This window comes from Penaeus monodon, chromosome 12 (genome assembly GCF_015228065.2).
Source record: "Penaeus monodon isolate SGIC_2016 chromosome 12, NSTDA_Pmon_1, whole genome shotgun sequence".
Classification (NCBI taxonomy): domain Eukaryota; kingdom Metazoa; phylum Arthropoda; class Malacostraca; order Decapoda; family Penaeidae; genus Penaeus; species Penaeus monodon.
In genome coordinates, this window is record NC_051397.1 from 38,790,566 (window position 1) to 38,796,814 (window position 6,249).

At 41.8% G+C, this 6,249-nt stretch overlaps 1 pseudogene; it reads right to left on the minus strand.

The window, feature by feature from the left end:
• Positions 1-5,417: 5,417 nt before the first annotated feature.
• Positions 5,418-6,249, minus strand: part of LOC119579694 — a 1,459-nt pseudogene continuing 627 nt past the window's right edge.

The following is a 6,249-nucleotide window of genomic DNA, read 5'->3' on the forward strand; positions in this document are numbered from 1 at the left end:
TATAATATATAATATAAAATAAAATATAATATATATAAGTGTGTGTGTGTTGGGTTGTGTGGGGGTGTGTGTTTGGTTGTGTGGGTGGGGTTTGTGTGTGTGTGTGTAAGTCCAAATAAAATAATATAAATGACTTCAAATACTTAAGTATATGACCAAAAATGAAACGCAAACAAAAGAGATCCCCGTAATATAAATTTAATTCACGGGTTTTTTTTTTCCAGAATCTCTTTTCCGCGTGGACGTGGGGAGATGGGATAGTGTTTTCAGGAATTTTGCAGCGAGGATTATGATAATAAAGGTCCACGCGGTTTTGAAGTCATTTTAGTTTAAAAGACCAGGGAGCGTTTACTTTGAATTTGAAACGTAGTTGTGATGTTATCAAAAACTTTCTTTTTTATTCGAACAATATATTCTATAATTTGGGAAAAGTTTTTTTCCCAACCCGGAAAAAAACATTGTCTTTTCTGTGTCTGTAAACCCTGGAATTTCTGTGTGATTTTCTTTCAATTTTGAGATATATTTACAGTTTGAATTCCTAAATTTATAAAAACTTTATTGGGGATTTTCACAAAATCTTGGGAAATGGAAATGTTAAATTTTTGTTTCGTTATCGCTTTTAAAAATGTTATGCAAGTAACTCAACTCAACTCGTCCTCATTACTATGGTGGGTTAAAAAAGCTCGTTTTTGCGCATGTCCCCCAATTTAAAATTGGTTAAAAAATAAAGCCTTTCGGAGGGAAAAGCCCGATTGCATTTTCTGGCCAAGCGGAACCGCTGGAAACCCCCCCCCTTTAACTGTCTTCCCTCCTCCTTTCCTTGATTCAACACACAACCACAACACACACCACACACCACCACACCACACACACACACAAAACACACACCACAAAACCCACACACCAAACACACACACACACACACACAAAAAACACACACACAACAACACATAGACACAAACAAAAAGTAACGTGTAGACAAAGGGTAAACAGTAATATTTCGAACACTTCAAATGACCCTCATCGGGCGAATGAATTTCGATTATTCATTCGTCCTCATGTGGAACTCTTAAAGAGTTCGAAACATTGAAAGACTTACCAAACAATTTGTTGATGCGAGAGTTATGGAAAGTGGCGTAAAAACGAGGTTGACAGGCAGTTTTCTCTGTTTACCGCTCGCTAGTGAATTTTTCCCCTTTTAATTTGGGCGCACAGTCAAACCCCTGGTTTTGGAGAGAGGTTTACAGGCTCAAGTTGACTTAACCGCCGTTATGTATTTATATATATATATATATATATATATAATATATTAAATATATATATATTATTTTAATATATATAATATATTAAACATTGTATATATATAATATATTATATATATATATATATTATAATTATTATATTGTGTGTTGGTGTGTGGTTTTGGGTGTGGGTGGTGTGGTGTGTGTGTGTGTGTGGGTGGGGGTGGGTTTTGTGTGTGGTGGGAGAGAGAGAGAGAGAGAGAGAAGAGGAGAAGAGGAAAAAAGGGGGGGGAAAAGGAGAGAGAGAGAGAGAGAAGAGAAAGAGAAAAGAGAGAGAGAGACTGTGTGTGTGAGTGTTGTATGTGGTGTGTGGTGTGTGGTGTGTGGGGCTGTGTGTGGTGTGTGTGTGTGTGTGGTGTGTGTTTTTTGGTGGTGGTGGTGCGGGCATTTGTATTTATAATTGTTAAAACAGCTTTTTCTTACTGGGGGATTAGGCCTCTCCCAATTTTTTATTGAGGTCATTTGGCATATAAGCCTGATTGGAGTCTTTTATAAACCGCGGTTCAGGGGCGCTACCACTTAAGCCAGGGCGGTGACTTATATAGAACTTTTTTAAAACTGCCGGGCGTGGAAATAAATCGGGACCGGCCGTGCTTTTTCATTGAACCTCGCGAATTTAAATTTTATATATTTTTTTTGTGTGGTGTGTGTGGGGGTGGTGTGTGTGTGTGTGGTGTGTGTGTGTGTGTTGTGTGGTGGGTTGTGTGGTGGTATGTATACATTATATAATATATATATATATTATATTATATATAATATATTGGTGTGTATGTTAAAAATAGGTGTGGGGGAATGTGCAGTATGTAGCTATATTCATTATATATATATATATATATTATATATATAAAATATTATATATATATGTTATGTATATTAAAATGTTTGTTATATTATGTATTATATTGTGGTGCGGTATGTTTTTGTGTGTGTGTTTTTGTTGTATGTATTATATATATTATTTTTAAATTTATATTAAAAATTTTTTTATTATATTTTAATATTTTATATTATATATTATTATAGGGTGTGGTATTATAGAATATAGTTGTGTTATGTAGGGGGCAGTTGAGCATATTTTATATATATATATATATTATATATATATCTATATTATATCTATTTCTATTATATATATTATATTTTTAATTATATTATATATTTTATATAAAATATACATACACATATTTTCTTTAAAAATTATTATATATAAAGGTAATATGTATATATAATCAATATATAATTCATCATCACCCAAAAAGGGGGGCTAAGCGAGGGGGGCGCATGGCCGCTCCCCCTTGTTTCCCAGCCAGAGGATCCCTCGAGGGAGCTCCAGGCAGGCACCGGCCCATCCTTTCCTCGCGACGGGTCTCGTCGAGCTCCCAAGCCATGATTCCAGGACGCCCACGGGTCTCCTCCACCCGGGGTTTGCTCGCGAGAGACAACCTGATGGGCGGGGGCGCCCATGGGGAGGTGAGCTAGGGGGGCCATATCCCTGAGTTGGCGATCCCGGATTTCAAGTAACAGGTCCCATGCCAGTCTCACGTGTAACCCCCGGGTTTGGGACACGGGGTCCTGCCAACTTTTTACCCCATGACCCGGCGAAGGGACTTTTTAAAAAAAAAGGCTAAAGGCGAGCTCCAGGCCTGGTAGGTCGGGTTTCGCTTCCATAAGAAAAACTGGAAGTATCAAGGCCTTTAACACGGAGCTTGGTCCTTCTGCAAAGGGACCGACATCCCAAACGCTCTTTTTGATCGAGGCAGGGGTCCTGTTGCCAGACCCAAACCTCTACTACTTCCTGGTCTGACAACCCCAAAATATGGGCTACGCTACCAAGGTATGTAAAAATTTCTGTGCTTCAACGCCTCGCCGCAAGCATGGATCGCGAACGGGTTCCCCCTAACAGGGCCCCAAAAACCCGAATCTTGGTCTTGGTCCCGGGACCTCAGGCCTAGGGGCTTGCCTCATTGCTAAATGCATAAGAGCCCCCACAAGGCTTCAAGGACTCGATAGGATGGGAACATCGTCGGCCCAAAAACAGTCCCAGACCTTAAAATTTCCTAGTGTTGCTCCGATGACTTTTGGGTAGACTCTGCCATTATCCGTCCAACAAGTGTTGAAAAGTGTTGGGTGCAAGGGCACCGCCTCAAACCCCCGAATTAAAAAGGGAAGAAAATTCGACATACCCCCCCACACTTTACAGCCCTTTTTATACCCTAAAGGCTTGCTATCAGGCCAATAATCTTGTGGAATTCCCCAGCTCAGGATCTCCCATACGATTTCCCCAGCACCGATCAAACCCCGAGGTCGGTAGGCTGCAAGCAAACCCACACCAACTCACGCCGGCGTTCCACAATTACTCGAAGCCTATATACGTCATTGTGGACTTTTCCAGAGTAAATCCAGCTGCCCGGTCCGGGCCTCAGTAGGTGGTTGCGGATCCGTTTAGAAGAATGTGAGCGAGAACCTTGCCGGTAATCTGACAGTGTATGCACGGAGTTGCCCAAAAAGCCCATCGATCCCCTTTCCCTTCCCGAGAGGGAGACCCCGCCCCTCGCAGGTCGAGGGAATGGGGACCAGACGCCAAAAGGCAGTCAGGGCTGTCGCCCCGAGCCATAGGTTCACCCCGCCTTTTGCAATTCAGCAGGGATATCACATATGCCTGAGCTTCCCACTCTTCAGCGGAAAAACCACCTAACCTTGTTAGGGGAGGAGGTTCCCCCTGATGGGGGTCCGCACAGGCACTGAGACATCACTACTAAAATATATATAATATATATTATATATATTATATATAATATATATATATATATAATTTTTTACATATAAATTTCGTTGTGGTGGTACTGTAGGTGGTGTGGAAAAGACAGATTTTAGATAAAAAGTAGAGGAAAAATTTTTAAAGTATATACATATAAGCTTTGAGCCCAAATTCCAGACACTTTTTGATAAGTTGCAATGGAATACTTTTAAATGAATTGCCCTGGGCCAAAGCAAAAATGAAACGCATTTGCCCCAAAACCAGTTTTTTTTTCATCAGAGGGATAATTTGAAAAGGGAAAAGCATTGGGCATTTTCTATCGAGGGCAAAAACTTAAGAACCCTGACGGGAATTGAGTCCACAGCATATGGGGAAATTTCGTCCGTTCCTTGTAACGCCATTTTCTGGGGGTCGTCGTCGTGGGGTTTAAACCTCTTCCTTCCCTCCTTCGACCGACGGACTTTGGGTCGGACTTGGGAGGAAGTCTCGGTGTTTCTCGTGAAGCAGAACCAAGGCATTGCTTCTGGGGGGTGCGAGGAAGGGGGGTTAAGGGCCGGTTTGCATGCTTTGTAAACATCGGCTGACGAAAATTTTTAAAAATTGCGATGCGTTTTCAATCTTACCCTAACCATATATATATGTTAAATATATATATTAAAATATATATATTTTGGTATATATATATATAATATTTTTAATATAATAATATATATATTATATTAAAATAAATGTTGTATACATTGTATTATAATATATTAATTTTTTATTTAAAATTCATACATAATCAACATATATTTGTATATATATGTGTGTGTGTGTGGTGTGTGTGTGTGTATTGTGTGTGTTGTTTACTGTTGTTAGTTGAGTCTTCTATGTATACCATTCCCCCCCTTTTTTGATTAATTTCCTCACCAAACGAATTTAGGATGGTTGAGGCGTAAACAGGGGGTTTTAACAGGCGGAAGACTTTGCCCGAAAGGGCGGGGGGCATGGTCACGAGAGGCGTGATGGGGCTCTGGGTTGAAGAACAAACCCTGGAAAAGAAAAACCTTGTCGCAAATGCTGAACTTTTCAACAAAAGCAAATGTAAAGCATCAGAAGCAGCGTTTTGAAGCGAGAGAATGCGTAACCTGGACGACGATAGCGGCGTGGGCGTCCAGCAGACCACCCACAACCACGTTGGGGGGGCGACCTTTGGCGATGCGCACCTCAGCGGACTGCGTCTGGGCATCCTTTAAGGGGAGTGAACGGATTCGTGAGGTTTTTTGGTATTTTCAGTTGTTTTTACACATGTAAAAATTTGGGAAAGTAGGTTTATGGTCTAGGAAATGGAAAAAGGTTTCCTGGGGGGTTTTTACCTAGGTTGGACCGTTCATCTTTTTGGTCTCCCCAGGCGGCCTTGGGCGAAGATAGCCTTCAAGATGGAAAGTAGAGAATACGATGTGAAAAGAGGCACGCAGAAGTCCAAAAACGAAGATGCTGATTTCGTAAAATCGGGGGTTGTCATCGCGGGTGAGTAAATCGAAGGAGCAGGAATCCAGGATACCTGTAAGAAATGGTAGTATGTATATTCCCTTGGGCGTCTGAAAGGATTTAGGAAAAGTTGCATGAAATCCAAAAAATGTGTGCGGCCAGTGCGGTCCCTCACCCTCAGGAATGTACTTTCCCCACCGAAAAAGGGGTGGCAGCGCCCATCCGATGGCGTAGATCCAGGCAAAGAGGACGAAGAGGGTGGCCCTTCCAGAGGTCAAGGGCGTTCCACTCACGCCCTTCACGATCACGTTGTTATGGGTCATAGGAGATGAAGGACAGCGTCCAGATGGATGCGATACCAGTGATAGCTCCTGCGGGAGAGTTCAGAAGAAAGGGACCAATTCTTGTTCTCGGCAAAAGAAATGATTCCTTGAGTAGAACTTCATGCTTAGTTGTAGTTTCAATATTAAAGTCAACATTAGCAAAAGCAATGTCACTCTTGCAGACTACTTACCGAAGAAGGCGTAGATTTCACAGAAGGTCTCGCTGAAATCCCCACTCCTCCGCTGAAGCAGTTGTAGTGAAGAAAGGGGAAATGGGTCATCAGCATGAGGAAGTCGCTGATGGCCGTTGAGGACCAGCTGTTGGATGGCGTTCGCAGGAACTTGTTTTTTCAGGTAAAGCAGGATCACCAGCCCATTGCCTGTGCGGAAAGCA